This window comes from Sapajus apella, unplaced genomic scaffold (assembly GCF_009761245.1).
Source record: "Sapajus apella isolate SASKATOON/1434 unplaced genomic scaffold, GSC_monkey_1.0 scaffold65, whole genome shotgun sequence".
Taxonomy (NCBI): Eukaryota; Metazoa; Chordata; class Mammalia; order Primates; family Cebidae; genus Sapajus; species Sapajus apella.
Window position 1 is genome coordinate 1,246,188 of NW_022437005.1, and position 19,187 is coordinate 1,265,374.

A 19,187-nucleotide genomic window follows, 5' to 3' on the forward strand; every position below is an offset into this window, starting at 1 on the left:
ATATGTATGTATGTGTGTGTGAGTATATATATATATATATATGTTTATATATATTTTAACTAACATATCTTGGTATTATTGATTTAACCTGTTTCACTCTTTTGAAATAGCTGTGTAGGCCTCTTAATGTATATAACACAGATCTCTGGAAAGCAATTCATATATATTTATACAATATGAATTCTAATTCAGATCTTTTGTGCACGACTACTGTGAAATCTGTGAGTTCTCTTGATTTCTTCTCTTTAGATTAAATCTTTTTCTTATAACAATGTAGAAAATAAATTTTACTGGCCAGGTGCAGTGGCTCACGCCTATAATCTTAGCACTTTGAGATCAGGTGTTCAAGACCAACCTGGCCAACATGGTGAAACCCCATCTCTACTAAAAACACAAAAAAATTTAGCCAGATGTGGTGGAGCGTGCCTGTAGTCCTAGCTACTAGGGAGGTTGAGGGAGGAGAATCGCTTGAACCAGGGAGGTAGAGGTTGCAGTGAGCTGAGGTCATGCCATTGCACTCCAGCCTGGGTGACAGAGTGAGATTCTGTCTCAAAAAAAAGAAGAAAGAAAGAAAACAAATTTTACCTTTATTAGGATAGACAGAACTATGCATAGAAAGTACAGGTATATAGTTTTCCATTGCTATTTAATTATTACAGAATTACTGTCTTAAAACAACTTGCATTTATTATCTCAAAGTACGTAGATCAGAAGTGTATCTGGCTTCTCTGCTCAGTTTGACAAGACTAAAATCTAGATGTTATCCTGCTAGGCTCTTATTTGGAGCCTCTGGGGAAAACTCTGCTTCCAACATCATTCAGATTATTGGCAGAATTGAGTTCCTTGTGGTTGTTGGACTGCACTCTCTGTTTTCTTGCTGACTATCAGCAGAGAGCCCTTTTAGCTTCATGCAGCCCTCTGCCTCTTCAAAGGCAACAATGACTTATTAAATCCTTTCTAGGCTTGGATACTCTCTGACTTCACTTTCACTCACACTCAAAGGGGAGGATATTATAAAAGAGTAAAAGTCATTGGAAGTCATTCTTAGAATTCTGCCTACCACAGAGAGGTAGCAAAGTATATATGAGTTTGGTACTTCCTTGAGGTTTGATATTGACAAAGCCTGAAATAGGTGACTTGCTTTACATGAGTGATTTTAATGTCCTTATATCTACTGATTTTTAAAAGGGAATACAGCACTTTTAAATTTATTATTATCCTTGCTATGTTAGAATTCAGACTTGGAAGTTATTTTATTTTATTTTAGTTTTAGTTTTTTTGAGAATAGGAGCCTTGCCCTGTTGCCCAAGCTGGAGTGCAATGGTGTGATCTCGGCTCACTGCAACCTCCGCCTCTCAGATTCAACCAATTCTCCTGCCTCAGCCTCCCGAGTAGCTGGGACTACAGGTGCACACTGCCACACCCTGCTAATTTTTGTATTTTCAGTGGAGATGGGGTTTCACCATGTTGTCCAGGATGATCTTGATCTCCTGACCCTGTGATCCGCCCACCTTGGCCTCCCAAAGTGCTGGGATTACAGGTGTGAGCCACCACGCCTGGCTCTAATTTTGTATATTTTTGGTAGAGATGGGGTTAAACCATGTTAGCCAGGCTGGTCTCGAACTCCTGGCCTCGTGATCTGCCCGCCTTGGCCTCCTCAAGTGCTGGGATTACAGGCGTGAGTCACCGCGCCTGGCTGGAAGTTATTTTTAAATTAGTGAAAGTATAGAATTATTTTGCATTCACTGAAAGATTGTTAAACATTAAAGAAAGAGGTGGTCTTCTAACACTGATTTCAAAGTCCCTTCCTCTGATATGTAAGTGGAGAGGTGGAGCCACTTACCGTGGCTTATATATTTATGGTAAAGGTAGAACATGTTGAGAGTGAACTGAATTTCACAGAGAACTTATCTTTTCGGTTTTCTTGCTTTAGGATCACATAGCTTTACTATGGGACATTTTTTTCAATGAAACTGACCTACCACTAGCCATTTCTCATTGGAAATGCACAAAACCTCAGGCAACAAGCAACAACTGAGGGGATCAGCGGATCTTTTAATCTGCATGACGCTGGCCACAGAGAGTCCTTGCAAGTGTCCACCACGCCCCAGAGAGCTTGTTTTCTGAGATGAAAGAAGGGTCACATGTACAGTGTTCACATCCCTTAGATCCTCTCTCTGGGAAGCCACAGTGGTGATAAATGTCCAGAAGAGCAGTTATTCTCAAGGTATATGACCTCACAGCCACCACAGCTCATCCTTGCTTTATTTGGCTTTCAGAGAGATTTTGAACAGGAAGTACATCTTGCAAGTATTTTCTAATTACTGATTATCCTCTTTCTGACTCCACCATTTGAGGAGCCCTTCAGCTGACCCCTGTTTCCTGTATAACTGGTACTTAATATGCATCAGATTTGCGCTTTTTTAAAGTTTATAGTCTTCCAGTTCTGCATAGTTCCAAATATGTCTCTTTAGTGAATCAAGCCTCCCTGACACCACTCGCTGTTTCCTCCATCCCACAGCCCCCAATGCATTTAAAGGTACATTCAGCAGAACAAAATTTCCCAATACAGTCATACAGTGGCTTATTCATAGTATGCACTGGGGGTCTTCTAATGAAGGATAAAGGGCAGTTGTGTCATGGTGTCTTCTATGATTCTTTTGTGTGGAATTCAGCATCTACATTAGTGTCCCTTGAAATACCATGACCTCTTAGCTCTACAACTCTAGTCTTTTATCGTTTACCAGAATGAACACATTTTGAGTGTCTTTATTATTCTGTACCACTTTATTTCTATGATAAAGAAATAAGAACCCTTTCTTTATGCCTGAGACCTTTCCATTCTCTTACTACTTATGAATGCAAACTTTCATGTCATCATACTTTTCAGGTAAGAAAATTTCCATTATTTCTAAAAGAATTGATGTCCAGATTATTTTAATCATGGCTACCTATCCTTGGACACTTTATCAGAAACTTTGTTTAAAAGGCTCTTCTGAACTGAACATAACGTTCCAAACATGTTATGCCCAGCCTAGAGCAGACTAGACTGGTTCCTTCCTTGATGTGTGTGGATTATACTTTCCTAAGCTCAAGTTAGTATCCATTCGTTTTTTTGAATTCCTTGATTTTGGATTCTGTTCCATTCTCTTTATCTCAAGACTTTGGTCTATTCAATCTTTCTCCTTTATTGGTGCCTTTCTTCCACATGAGTCTACTCACGTTTCTCCCATTTAAAACTAACATTCTCTCTTCTGTCTCTCTTGCTCTTTCTCTCTCTCCCCCACTAAATCCTCTCATTTGTCTTAACTCTTTTCATTTCTAAACCTCTGTATCCTCTCATTTCTACCCCTGATGCTTTATCAAAAGTGCTCTGAAGTCAATAATGACCTATTCTTTCCAAATCCAGTGGACGTTGTTCATTATTTATCTTTCTTGACTTTCCCTCTCTAAGTTGGAAATGTTGTTGACTTTCTGGCTTTTGAAAATTCTCTTCTTTCTTGGTTTCTGTGATATCCCTCTCTCTTAATTTTGATTCTGACTCTAAGGTACAATCCTTGGTAAGAAAGTCATATGTGTCATTTTTCAAGGTATTGATAAAAAGTTTGAAAAAATTTAAGCTTGAGGATAGGTTCTGTGTTGCGCTGTTAGAGACCCACCTCTAGGTTGTTCCTGATCAATTTTGGGGGGTCTGTGATGCATTCTACCTAATAACATTATTATACAGTCTGTAGATCTCCATCAAATCCTGGAGGATATAATTAAAAATTGTTAAGTGTTTTACTAAAGTAATGATAAAATATAAATCACATAGGATTATACCTCAGAGTAACACAAATTTTAACATAAGGCAATTAGCAATTGATATTTAGGGGGTCTGCAAGCCAGCAACTTCATTCTCAAACAAGGATAAGCTAAATTTCTATCTTCTAGGGAGAAAGGACAAGTTGTAGAGGGGAGCAAAACAGCAGGCAGCTAGGATCTTAAAGAGCAGAGAGGCTGAGAGCAAACATGATCCTAATATTTTTTCTTTTCAGTGTCCCCAGATTGGTTGACGAAGCAAAGATCAATTGTGTAGGAGGCCATTAAATTGCTGCAGCTATCCAAGGAGTGCCAGTTAGCCATGACCCAGCATTGTCTTCTTGGATAATTAAGCTAGAGAGGCAAATGCCACTATTTGGTACCAAACCATAGTTGGACCTGAATTCGGTGTTGACTGCTGGAGCTGCAACCTAGCTATTCTGTGCTCCTCAAAGTGTGGACCATGGACTAAATGTAGACACACACACACACATACACACACACACACACGATTGACTTGAGAAGAAAAATGAATTTTATTAATCAGAGAGGGAGGGAAAGTACAAGTATACAAGTTATGGATGACTTATTGATAATTGCTTACCATAAATTTGAAAACGTCAGCGTAATTTGAGAATGAGATGGCCTCCATATTAATTTAGTAAAGTTGGCATTAAATTTGAAATATTAATTCAAAACCCAAAGACCTCTGTATGTGTGGTTCTGAATTTTGATGGGGAATGGAAAAGAATCTGTATATTGGCCTAAACTGATACCATGGATAGGCGAGAGATAGCCACTTCTTTACCTTTCAGTTTTTCTTCACTATGGATTTGATAAAGAAATTTTGAATTTTCTTTTTACTACATGGAGGATGTTATGGACTTCATTCACTTTTTCTTCAATTAAAATTTTGGTAATTAGTTATTTTTATTGGTTTGAGAAACTATTACTTTGGGGCAAAGTCTAAAATAACAATTGTAGATCTCCTTTTATAGCTATGAAATTTGAGGTTAATAAGTTAATGTTTCAGAAGATCATAAAACAGTAAGTTGGGAAGAAAACTAAGGTTTTCCAGCTTTCAGAAGACAATCCATTTACTAAGTCCTATGTTGTCATATGTTGCCTGTATTTCTGAGTAAGAAAAAACTTTAAATATTACCAATGGTGTTTTAATTTTTTTGGAAAAAGCAGGAAACTTTTTTCTAATTTAGCTTTATGTTTGCAGTTCATTTTGGTAAATTATTATTTGCCTTCTTTTCTAGATTTTCTTTTCTAGATTTGAATTATAATCTCAGAGGATGTCCTTGGTAATGGAAGGATAGGGGTTATTTGTCATGTCAGTTGATAATTAGTTTGGATGATCTTACTGAAAGCTAAAGTTGATTGTGTTCATCTGCAAAGCAAACAATTTTGACAATTAAGGCATAAAAATTGTGAGTGTTACATATAGCTGTTCCAACTATAATGTGTTGATTAGAGCTGTTTCATGAATCTTTCTCAGGAACAGTCTGAGTGCTATATACTGCTTAGAAAGAAAATACAGAGTCAGTGTATTTGCTATCACAATGTGCTGATTGCGGCAGCTTGCCCAGAGCTAAACTTGCTGTAATGAAAACTTCTGGATTGGAACATAGTGATGGCATTTATGTTATTTGCCTCCTAAGTTGTTTCTGCACTTTATAAACCCAAGCAAACAGCTCTCAGTTTGAGAACCTCAGAAACGTCTGTCATTAGGTATTGCTGAGTTCCCTTATGTCAGTTCTTTGAAGAATATGTCAGCTGCAGTCTTGCAGTGGGCTGTAGAATATGGATCTTATGTAGCTGAAGGTGCTGGATTAAAACAGCTTCCATCTTCTGACTTTGTCCAGATCATGGTATTGAACTCACTTTGATAGATGCCTTTTGGTGAGGGTGTTATTATTTTTAAAGACTCTTAGTGAGTGCTTGGTCCTTTGGATGTATATTGCCTCCTAAAACAGTATGAAATCAGGCAGACTGCACTTACATTAGCATGGTACTCAAGAAAATTTGAAAAAGGCTCAAAGGAAAATGACTAAATCCATCTTATACATGCAGTATGTTTTAACAAATCAACTGTGGATTAGCTCCAGGAAGTGGCCATGTTTGTGTACATGGGAGGCCTCATAGATCTATGCCACATATTACAGTGTCTGCCCACAAAATTGTCCCTTTTTGAATTCATAGAGCCATCACTGGGAATAGCAATGACTCTGAGTGCCTACTAAGGAACAGTTGTGGAGATAGGCCAAAGCTAAAGATAGAATAGGAAAGAAAAAATAAAGATGATGGGAGTGGGCAGTTAGAGATGGAAAGGGTGAAGGATGAGTAGCAGTGGTTATGTACTGTCTTTTAATGACAATCCAGTGGAGAGTTGGCTTTCCTCTTGCTCAGAAAGGATATGCATATGCCAGCCTTCACTGGGTTTCCTGTGTATCTTCAGATCATATACCAGATGAACAGAAGTTCTTCCATTACTACCAGTGAAGCTGTTATTATCATCACTTAACCTTGCTGCTGTGGACAGTCCTTTTGAAGATCTGGAAATGCCATTTGGAAATGGCAGATGGAAGTTTGACTCTTTTATTATTTATTTCTTAATTTTTTTTAATGAATAAAATGAGGATTACCCAAGATAATTTTTTTTTTGAGGGACAGTATGATTCAACCTCTTCAAGGAAAAAGTTTTAAAATGGCCTTACTATAATACTTGAATAACTCAGACCCTTCACATAATTTCCTTAAATGGAGGAATTTAGTCCCTAGTTATAAAAAAAAAATACAGTACTTTCTTTCTAGAAAACTGGGAAAGTCAGAAAAGTGCACCTATAATCTCAGCACTCAGAAATAACCAGTCAGGATTAGTTATAATAGTCCTAAAGTGCCTCTTTATTTTCTAAATTCTTGGGCAGTGGATGACTAAAAAACCTGAAGTTTTGTGCCTGCTCCCTTGGGTGATATTCTAAGTAATACCTGTTATGTTCTAAGTCTTGTGTCTATGGACCAGTAATATTTGAATAGCTATGACTGTGTTTAAGTCTATTTTGTTTCAAATTCACGAATGTAGCCAGAAATTCTCTGACCAAGAGAATAGAGAGAATTGCCTAATGATTTCACTGTTTTACCTAATGATTTCTCTACATTTTTATTTTAAGTAGTAATAACTATACAAGCAAACAAAAAATAATAGACAGATACATAACTTCTTGACCACATTGGCTAATGAAATTTAATAATGAACTATGTTGAAAACTGCAAACATTTGCTATGCTATAGTTTATAAGTGTTCTCCATTTGGTAGAATATCAGTACTATTTTTATGTTATTGTGCTAGCATTTCCTACACAATTATTTTGCTTGTGTTTCTACTTGTACATAAATTCCGGACTCCTCAGTTGTAGAAGTTTGAGCGTGTATGGGGTATGTGTGTGGGATGAGCATGGAGACTTATTGGAAAGGAAGTTATTTCCTTTTGTCTTTTCTTGAAAAAATTCAGATTCATGCTTGTGCTAATTTTACTCAACCAATAATTTGTTTCTAAAGACTAATGTTCAGAAGGATCAAGGAAAAATAATGATTATACCCTTTAAATTTTGTAGTCGATTTATTTGAATGTCCTAAAATTATTAGCATTTTTAGCCCATTAGCAATGACGGCAGTGTTGTAAATAACTGTAACAGACCTCTGACTGACCCAGACCTCTTGCTTAACAGGATCCTTGACCCTGTACTTAATGAACTCCTCACGACAAAAGGTACCATAAAATTACACTCATGTGCTGCATAAGGACATTTTGATCAATGATGGACTACAAATATAATCATAGTCCCATAAGATCATAATGGAGCTGAAAAATTCCTATCACCGTCATAGGTCATAGTACAACACAGTACTCACGTGTTTGTGGTGATGCTGGTGTAAACAAACCTGCCGTGCTGCCAAGAGTATACAAGTGCAGTGCATACAGTACAGTATGCCATCCTTGATAATAATACATGACTATCTTATTAGTTTATGTATTTACTATACATTTATCATTTAAAAAAAATTACCTGTTTTTTTTTTAAAAAGTGTTATTGTAAAAGAGTCAAAAAGTTTAAAAAATCTGAAAGCTTATAAAATAAAAAAGTTACAGTAAGCTAAGGTTAATGTATTATTGAGGAAAGAAAATATATGTTAAAAATGCATTTAGTGTAGCTTATGTACAGTGATTATAAAATCTACAGTTATGTATAGTAATGTTCTAGGCTTCACATTCACTCACCACTGACTCACTGACTCACCTAGAGCAACTTCTAGTCCTGCAAGCTCCATTTATGGCAAGCTCTCTATACAGGTGTACCATTTTAAAAATCCTTTGTCATATTTTTAATGTACCTTTTCTATGTTTAGTTATGTTTAGACATACAAATACCATTGTGTTACAGTTGCTTACAGTATTCAGTATACTAACATGGGGTACAGGTTTGCAGCCTAGGAGAAGTAGAGAATACCATATAGCTTTGGTGTGTAGTAGGCTATATACTATCCAGGTTTATGTAAGTGCATTCTCTCATGTTCACACAACAATGAAATGGCCTAGCAATGCATTTTTCGAACATATCCTGTGGTTAAGTGACACATAACTGTATGCATATATTTCATGTTTGTTTGTTTTTGAGACTTAGCCTCACTCTGTCGCCCAGGCTAGAGTGCAGTGCCATGATCTTGGCTCACTGCAACCTCCATCTCCCGGGTTCAAGTGATTCTCGTGAGTCAGCCTCTCGAGTAGCTGGGATTACGGGCCCCTGCCACCACGCCCGGCTAATTTTTATATTTTTAATGGAGAGGGGGTTTCACCATGTTGGCCAGGCTGATCTCGAACTCCTGACCTCAAATGATCTGCCTGCCTCGGCCTCCCAAAGTGCTGGGATTACACACATGAGCCACATTGTCTGACCTGTATGCATATCATTTTCTACAATGTTCTTCCTTTGTATTTATCACTGTTACCACCCAAATGATTTTAATTTTTAATAGTAGGTTTCTTTTCCAATTAACCTTTGTACACTGTTTTGTGAATTATACTATAAAATATGCTCGAATGGCCCTGAATCAATATTTGGTACTGATAAATACTCAATAAAATATTTGCTGAATAACAATTTTCAAAATTCTCATTTTCATTGCATAATATTTCTAATACAATAATTCTCTTAGGTGGATGTGACTGCTAGATATTCTTCTCAGGTTCTATGTTTGGGCGCAGCTTTAGCTGACTCAAGGATTCTGAGTCTGCCTAGCCAAAGGACTCCCCTGGGAAACTGATTATGTATACAGATTCTAGGCCACACCCCTCCACCCCAGACCTGCTCAGTCACAATCTCCAGGTGATTTGTATCATCAGACAAGTCTGAAAAACTTGAAACCAGTGAGGCCACACTGGGAATTTGATCAATGCATAATTGCAGATTGGTGTATAAGAAAGATTGATGGATGTGGATTGAGTTGATAGTGTTCATTGACTTTTATCACTAGTCAAATCAAATATTAGAAGACAAAACTGCCCTGATACTTTCTTTAAATTTTAGCTTCTATGAGACTTCAGTTGAAGTAATATAAAAATTATTAGTTTTTGAGCACTACCATGTACAAAGCACTGTTCTAATCTTTTTCATGTATCTATTAATATTAATATAGAGAGATGAAATAATTTGCCCAAAGCTGAATAAGTAACAAATGGGAAAACTTGAACCTGAGAAATCAGATTTCAGAATCTACACAATTAACCCTGCAATATAATGCTTACAGCCACCAAATGCTAAGTATGTACTAATGCGTTAGGCACTACATACTTCATATACTTTTACTACTTTTAATTCATTTATCAATTCTATAAAGTGGGATTAAGAAAGGCAAATTAAGAGAGATTAAGTATTTTACCCAGAGTTGCCCTGCTAATAAGTAGTAGAAGCAGTGTGGTTTGAAATTAGGTAGCTCAACTCCAGAACTCTTTTCTCTTAACCACTACCCTGTATGCCAGAACAGCGTGCTTGAAAACACTGATACTTGTCATCCCTTCAGCATCTTATAGAAGTAATATTAGCAACTGAGGGGTTTTCTGTAAGCTAATTATAGAACACTTTATTGTCTACATTAAAAAATGTCTACATTTAACATCTACATTAAGACCCTTTGGTGTGTACATTACATTTTTAAAGAGATTCTAAAGTATACTATAGAATTCCTTCTCTGAGAAAGATTTTTAAATAATATATTGGTCACTCTGTTATCTGTCATAGGCTGGCTGAAGGAGAGCTAAGGATTAACCTACTTTTAAGGAATTCTTAACCCTCTAATTTTTATCATTAAAGGATAATATAGTTGGTGAATACTTATGTATTTTGTGAACATTTGGTAAGCAGTTGCACATAATTCGCTTCACTTGAACATTAAATATTCCACATTTGTTTATTCCAAAGTAAGTTTTTCTCCTTTACTTTGAAATGACTTATAAATTTACTTTCAGACAATTATTGAAGATTTACTTTGAACTGCTGCTTTCCCCCTCCTTTTTTTGTCCCGAAATGAAGGTGAAGTGTTAATTGGTTTTAATGGCATCTCTGGCTACCTCTTTGCCTGGGACTTCTAAGGAAAAGGGAAGAACTGGCAGAAAAACGTGTGAAATTTGTCTGGAGAGGTGAGAAACTTTAATGGGCTTGTGAATTGGTGCAATTCTTCTAGGTAAGACTGTTGCACCATAATAAATATTGAAATGTAATTCTCACTCTTAGACTTAATCCCTTAAGTATATTAGTTGACATTCATAGAAAAATTTTCTGAAGAAACAAGTTAACTAAGTTTCTGTAGCTGGAAAAGGTCAGCCATTGATAGACTATGAAATAAACATGTCTTTATATATAAACATACACATACAACCAGAGACTAAACTCTCTCTCTCAAGAACAAGGGTTTGTTAATTTGGATTCTCAACTAGAAGGGATGAGCCTGGATTATGCAATATGCTGTTGTACTTAAATACAAGACTATAGTTGCCTGAGACATGTACCTGGCTGTTAACACTTTTTCCCAATATTAGTGATTCTCACCAGGGATGGCTAATTTATCTGAAATACTCTTCCTGGTGCTTATACACTGATACATTTTAGTAACTCTTTGCCTTTGATTTAACAGGTAACCATCTAGATAGATGTTCATATTTAACAAAAACATTTACTGAGATTCTGGAAAGCCCAAAGAAGACTTCTTTATCATTTTAACAGCTTTAAGATAACTAATGTTTTTTAAAAATTATTATTCCTTCTACATTTTAGCAGTTGAGATTTCCACTTGTATCTTTACCAGAAGGCAGCAGAGTAATATAGTGGGCCCAGTTCTGCGTTGGGGAGAGAGATAAAAATATGGCTTTGTTAGAATTTGCTTCTGTAAAATCAGTGCCGATTACAGAGGGAAAATAGAAACACAAGCAAAGTCTGTCGATTTGTTTCTACACTTCCCTCTTTTTTTCATTCCACATTCCAATGTCAATTTTATTATAAGATACCAGGAAAATGTTTCTTTATCATTAAAGATAACAATAATTTATTTTAGGGATTTTGAACCATTAACCTATACCTGTGAGTTACATCCTCTACTTGAAATACATAAATGTTTCCACACAATTAGAGAGGCATTATTACTTTCTTATTTTACAGAAGGTGAAACTGAGGCTTAGAAAAGTTGACTAAGGTTATATCTCAAGTAAGTGGCAAAAACTGGATGCAAACCTAGGTCTGTCTAATTCAAAGATAATGCTCTTAGTCATCATCTCAAATATAAGTTGTATATATAATTTAATGGTGTGCTGGTATATTTTGTTTTACACACTTAGAGTCAGCATGTCACAATAAAGACAACAAGATAGAAAAGGCAGGAGATCTGGAGTCAAGATAACATGGATTTGGAATCCACTTTTTTGTTGGAATTCTATTTCTCCCACTTATGCTGTGTTATATTGGGAAAGTTGCTTTAGCTGTTTGATCTTAGTTTCTTTTGTGAATTGGGAAGTAAAGGAGATATGGATGTGAAATGCTTAATAAATGCTCGATGCTAATACTTTACAGTTGTAGAATGGTTTACAGTTTACAAAGAGCTTTCACCAAGATTGTCTCAGGTAATACTTAGTCATGTAAGTGTTTGAACCCCATTCATTCTTTAATTCGTTCATCCAACAAATATTTTGTAAGTGTCTACTAGGTTTCAGGCATTGTTTTACATGTTGGAAATATTTAGCAGTGAAACAATAGGGGAAAAAATCTCTTGTTTTTATGGAGTTTGCATTTTAATGGGGCATATAGATAATAGCACATAAGTAAAATATTAAATATATTAGTAACAACAAAGGTAGCATGTAACTCTTCTATGAGAAGTACTATGAGCTAGTAGCTTAGTAGCTAGAAGCATATTGCAATTCATAGATTAGCTACATGATTTTCCATTGTAGACAAAAAAAAAAAAACTAAAGTAGTTACAGTTCAAATACAAAATTTAAAAAAGATTGTATTGTTTTAAAACAATTAGGAGATTTAAAACAATTTAATGGTTAGTACACATCACCAAAATTGATGAAATATCTTCTAGCTAGAACATTCTATGATATATTAGCTAAAAGCATGGAGTATAAATATGGACCTCTGATACCTATCTATTTTTATGTAGGTCTGGCAATTGTACTCTAAATACGACATTATAATAATTCAAAGATATTTTTTACGATTATTGAAAAACACTAAATAATCTTGGCATTTTTTAACTTTGTAAGCTAGTCAGTATTCTCTTGAGTTATATGTCTCAACTTTAGCACAAAGCTGGGAAAAAGCTTCAGTGATCTGAAACTTCCATTTTGTTGTGCTATGGCTCTTAGAAGATACCATGGAATCATGAAAAGATATTGTGGGGAACCCAGACATCAAGATTATTTCTGCCAACTCGGAGTTTAAATTCATTGAAAGCTACAAGAAAGACAAGTGTTACTTTTAGGGTAGTTTACTATTGACTATTGATGACCCCAAGTCATCATTCAGCATCATGGGGTGGAGGTCTGTAGATACTGGAAGAAAAAGCCACATCTCTCCATTAAACGTTTTGAGATTTAATCCTAAAAATGTTTTCTAGCTGTTATCTCAGTAAAAGGAAATAATCTTTTTTTCTTGACTCAAATTTTAAAAATTGCTGAGGAAGTGTTTCTGATCAGTGTTTAAGACAAGCTTGTCCAACATGTAGTCCTTGGGCCATATGCAGCCCAGGATGACTTTGAATGCGGCCCAACACAAATTCGTCAACTTTCTTAAAACATGAGATTTTGTGTGTGTGTGTGGGTGTGTGTGTGTGTTTTTTTTTTTTTTTTTTTTTTAGCTCATCGGCTGTCATTAGTGTTAGTGTATTTTATGTGTGACCCCAGAGAATTCTTCTTCTTCCAATGTGGCCCAGGGAAGCCAAAAGATCGAACACCTCTGATGAAGAAGCTAAGAGCTCAAGCTTCAGTAACAGACAGAATTCTTGTTCTACTACTTACTGTTTAAGAAGAATTCCATTACAGCTTGAAAATATTTTCACATCTTTACACCTCTCTACTCACCACCACTATTCTGCTCCACACAATTTTTCTCCATATAGTAGCTAGAGTGACCTTATCACAGTTGAAATCTGACAGTCTGATCCCCACACCTTCTCCTTGTCTTTCACTCCCTTCTCCTCCTCCCCTCTCCCACTCCTCCTCCTCTTCCTCCCTGCCCTCTTAAAAACTGTCCATTGTCCTTCTTTCATGCTGGAATTAAGTCCAGACTCAGTGAGGCCTACCTTGCTGATCTCACCTATGTCTTGCTCACTGAGCATGAGACACCTGATGTTCTAATCCTTAAACACATTAAGCTGATTTCCTGTTGGAAACTTTTAACACATCCTGTTTCCTGTGCTCAGAACACTCTTCATTTCACTCTTTACCTGGCTGACTGTTCAGGTCAGGCTTTCCCTTGCCACCCAATCTAAATAGGTTCTCTTGTTATGCTCACTCGTAGCACCATGTTTTTCTCTTTCATGGTATCTATCACAATCTTGCACTTTATATTCTTTTGAGTTTTGTTTAAATCTGGATTCCTGCCCTCCCCAACCATAATCTTCATATCTTTTTGGTCTACTGCTGTACACTCAACTCCAGCCACAGTTATTGAACAGATACTTAGTACATCATTGTTAAGGTTGAATGGATAACAAATCTCTCTGAACTTTCAAAGTCTTAATTTGCTTATCTGAAAAATCAGGATAATAATTCCTATTGCTAAAGTTATTGTGTGAATTAAATGAGATTAAAAGATCTAAAATACTTAACGTCGGGCTTGACAAAGTCTTCAACAAATGGTAGGATCTGTAGTAGCTGCAACATAATCAGCAGGCAGTTATTAAGTCCACTGTATGTGTAAGACATCACTAATATTTATAGAACATATTTTAGAAAGAGAAACTTTTGTTAGACTTTTGTTTAACCTAGTCTGTACTGGGCATCTTAATCAACATTGGTGTCTAAATTAAAGAAATTAAAATGCAGGATTCCAGTAGTGAGTCCATGCTTTTAAATGGGACATTGATATGAACTAGCCTCAGCTTTGTGTTGTCACAATTATCAAAGACCCCAATGTACATTCAACAGGGTAATCACTTTGTGTAGTAATTGCCTAGACTATCCTCCCTCTCCTCCAGCCAGCTGACATTGAAAATGAAGCTCTGCTTTTATGTGTGCACATAGTCAATCTGTAAAATCCCATTATCCCCAACTTCCACACCCACATGGCTGCATGTTTCCTTTTGAAGCCTCTTAAAAATGAAAAACTTTGAAGGCAGCCCTAAAGTTTATTTCTAATCTTATTTTACCCATATATCATAAAAGTGAGATAGGGATAGGGAGTGGGAGGGGTTCATGATATGATTTGCTTAACTCTTTGCCTGGAATCTAATGATACTTGTAGGAAAGCCCAGTGCAAGTTTTATATGGGTAGAAATACTTCTTCAGTGTGTATTTTGAGATAAAATTGGATTTCATTGTTTTGATGTGCAAAGAATGGAGCAAGGTTAATTTGGTTATTCTAGTTTTTCTTTTAATCTGTCCATAATGTCTATAGTATTTAGAATAAGAGTTTTCACCTACCTCCCATGACCAACAATCTGTGTAACTGATTATCTGTTAGGGTCCTAGGTGCAATGCTCTTCCTGCTCTGCTTTCCTGTTTCATGCCTCTTTCTTTCTGAGAATATGACCTCCTTTCTGGATAATTTTCTAACTGCTTTACTAGGCCCACTGCAATCTTTTTTCTTTTGAGTTTCAATTTCCCATGTGATTTACGTTTTTCTTAGCATTCTTTCAACAATCTTGAGTTAATTGACGTTTTTCCTTGAGGAGGACCTTTCCTGTTATCTGCTCCATCTCTAGAAACAACCAATATTTGGTGAAACTAGGGTAGGAGAGAGGTGTGAGATGTAGGTAGGAAGTCTTAAAAATGTATTCTCCAAGCTTGAAAGATACAACTATGCTTCTGTCACCATTATTCAAAAACCTTTACGTTGAAGTCTGCATTTTACATCTGCAACACCTAATCCCATCATTTTCTCCATCCTCTTCATCTCTGGGGCATTTCCTCTTCTTCCTTAGGGCCCACACTGCAAATCTTACCTTCATACCAACTCATTCCATCTCTCTCAGTGACTTTGTCCTCTTTGCTAGTGATTCTCATAAAACTATAGCTTCTCAGTCAGTCTTTATTTCAGGCATCCTAGTGTCACAGTCATGGCCTGGACTGCACTTCTTGGGCATGTCAACTTTCTTTTCTCCTATCAAATACACTCCACATCCTCATTGTAGATTCCTCTCACTATACTCCCATCTTCTTCCACAAGTTGATATATCTCCGTCCTGGTGTTCACTTCCTTTTTTTCTTGTCTTGTTCATCCCCATGACCCACCAAGACTCCTTCACACTCTTAACTTCTTCAAAGAGTAGTCTTAATCATTGTTTCTGTTTTCTTTCTCTGCCATTATCCTATCAGCAACCTAGAAGCTTTTCCCTCATTACTCTGCAGACACTGCTTTCACAATCCTCGAGGGTTGCCTCATTTTTCATATTCAGTGGTGACCTCTTCTATGTCTTTACCCTAACATTTTTACATCCTCCTGTTTAAATACTTTTAGTTCCCTGACTCCATAATATTTTCTTTCTGTGATTCCTTTTCCTCCTCTGCAACCCCCCCTTTGTTTGTTTGTTTTTTGCTGTTTCTTTGATCTGGATTCTTCTCCCTCTTCCCTCCCCCCCCCCCCCCCAACTACAAAGGGTAGGTGCTTCTTTGGCATCTTTTCTCTCTGCTTATTTTCTGATGGTTATCTCATCCACCTTCTCAATTTTAATACTCACCTGTTTGATGTGATTTCCCTTCCCGATGCTGGCGATCTGGCCTCACATCCTCCTTTGTAACCTTCTATAGATATTCCAGAGGGATAATGTAAACCTAAGGTCATGTTAATTTATTGTCTAAACTGGGTCACTATGGAGGGTTGAAGAGGGCACTATTAATAATTAGCAGATATAAATCTCTACTGCACACAGTCACCTGTTCAAAGCTAATATTTACAAAATACTCTGAAATCTGTTTCTTCACAGTTGTTTTCCATCTTTATTAATTGCCTCACCAACCTTCTACTTACCTGTGCTGAAAATCTTTATCATCTTCAATATTTACTTTTTTACTGTATCTTTTTAATTAAAGCTTTCTTTTCTTTATTTCTTTTTTTAAGCCCCATTCCACTGGCGATTTGCTTTTTAGGCCTGTATTTCCCCTTCCCTGAAATACTGCATAGCCTTCTAACTTGTCTTGTTGCTCCCAGTTTCTCCCATTCATCTTTAAGCAATATTTTTTATTTTTATAAAATGTGGCCTGAAGTGCACTGATTGTTTGTATACCTGCTTAACAGCCATTGCCAAAGAATATCAATGCAGACTTCTCAACTTGGAATTCAACACACTAAAAGCCTAATGTAAAAACCTTTGCAGTCTTACCTCCTTCATGGACCCTGTATTTCAGTTGTACTATTGGCCTTTATCCAAACACCTAAATCAGTGGTCCTCGACCACATCAGAATTACCTTTGGAATTTTTTGAAATGTAAGTGTCTAGCCTTCATCTGGGAGCTTTTAATTTAGTAAGTTTGTATTGGAGCCTGATTGTTTTAATAAAATCTTCCCTCGAATGCTTCTGACCAAGGCCAGGGTTGAGAAACATTACCCATTTTCATTTCTTTATAATTTTGGTCACTATTTTCTCTTCAATAACCAGTATCTGCTTTTCTTTAAACTCCTTCTTACCTCTCAACACCTATCCTTAATTTTAGCTCTTTCATGAGGTCTTCCTTGATCTATCCAAATAGATGTAATTGTTTCTTTCTCTTTACTGCAGTAGCAGTGAACTGTCACTGCTGTTTATACCTTATAACTGGTAGACAACACACTTCTTGAAGGCAAGACATCTGCTACTATAAGAAAGAAGACAGTGAAAGTCATTGGCTAGTTAAGAATATTTGTAGATAACTTTGAAGTTCTTAAGAAAGTGATTGATAAGCATGAGTTATTTTTTGCTAATTTAATAAAAAGTCCCGAAACAAAAATTATGGTGTTTGTAATTCCAAGACTATGCTAAATTAGGATTTGCTAATCATGCTAAGAAGGAAAAAGGAATTAGAATTTTAAATCCTTCTATCATTTTCAGCAGCCATGAACTAATACTACATTCATTGATGGATTGGCTCCTTTAACACCCATGCTTCAGGTGCTTTAGGACATGTAGCTCCCTCTGGATTCCTCATCAAAACTGTCATGTTGGCATGTAGCTATGAAATATGCATTAGTCAGAAACTGTAGTTACTAAAGCCGAGTTCTTTTCACTAGTTTCTTTGGAACAGGGGAATAGTACTTTTAATAAATAGGCCTTGCTCAAAAGATAGAGCACAGTGTTGTCAGGGAGCAAGAATAAGTGTAGTGATTTAATGCAGTTACAAGTGGCTGCATCTAAAAACAATTTTTGATTTTTGTCAAACATTTAGCAAGGGAGTAATTTTTTCCTTTAGTTTTTTCTAGCTTTTCCAGTTGTATTTTTATTAAACCTATATGCTGTATATTCAGGATTGGATTGTTTCCCTATAAATTTCTGTTAGTACCTGATTTGGAATTTAGTCTAAATATCATTTAGTTTGGGATGCATGGAAACGTGTGTATAATTTATTGAGTGCCTTTGGAGGTGGAGACTTGTATCTTGATATTCTATTGAAAAAATATGTATGTATTTTCTATTTTGCGAAGTAACTGGGTTTTATAGCAAGTGTAGGTAAAGAAAAAACCTTTATCCTCTTGGTGCTCTGTGTATTTGCTAGTATAAAACATGTTTCTGATTTATTCCAGGTAACATAATCAAAAGGTGTGTTTTAGAACATACATAAACTTTTCTATTCTCATGAAAGGTATACTGACTGGAAAATATCAATATAATCTCTTTATTTTTTGCTTTTTATAAACTACAGGTTTATAGAGACTTTATGGAGACATTCAGTTCTTTGATTCTAGCAGAACTATAGCTTGAAGTACTCAAAACTTCTGAAAGCAAAGTCAAATTTCCTTTAGAAACATTCCCTATGTTTAACGTTAATCATACCAGTCTTTAAGTTTTTCCTAGAAAACAGCCATAATGGGAAGCCAAAAGACAAAGTGCTGAAGCATTTTGAAGATAGCAAACAGTAAGATTTCATAGTCACTTGGAGATATCTCCTTGTCAGTAGAGGAGTAGAAGCAGCAATATCTAGTAAAACTTGGGAACACATGGCAGACATTTGTTGACCATAATAGTAATAACTTATATTTTGTAGAAGATTGTACAGTTTACATGCACATCATGTCATTTAACCCTCACAAAATGAGGGTACTAATAACCCCCTTTTACATATATGGAAACACAGCTAGGAAGGGTAAGTGGTTTGTTTTTAATTTTATACCTAAGTGGTAGAGCTGAGATTTCAAGTCTTTTGATGCTGTGTGTGGAAAACACAAACTCCAAGTATTCTCTTTAATTATCTCATTCAACAATAATCAACATAGGAGACTTGCGTTACCAAGTTTTGCCCCATACACCAAGCACACAATCAGTTCTTCAGCAGACACCTAGCTGGTGCCTCCAGTTCAGTTTAATTCTGACATTGTCTACCTGGAGCTCACATCTGATCCCACAGTTTGGGGGCTTATTCCCATAAGACTTCCCCTCTTCAGACACCAGTTACAAGACTAGCCAGTTTCGAGTTTGGT

The 19,187-nt window shown here is 36.2% G+C and overlaps 1 protein-coding gene across 2 annotated transcripts in view; it reads left to right on the forward strand.

The window, feature by feature from the left end:
- MACROD2 (mono-ADP ribosylhydrolase 2) overlaps positions 1-19,187 on the forward strand; it is a 2,030,631-nt gene that overhangs the window by 321,648 nt on the left and 1,689,796 nt on the right. The window lies entirely within an intron of this gene.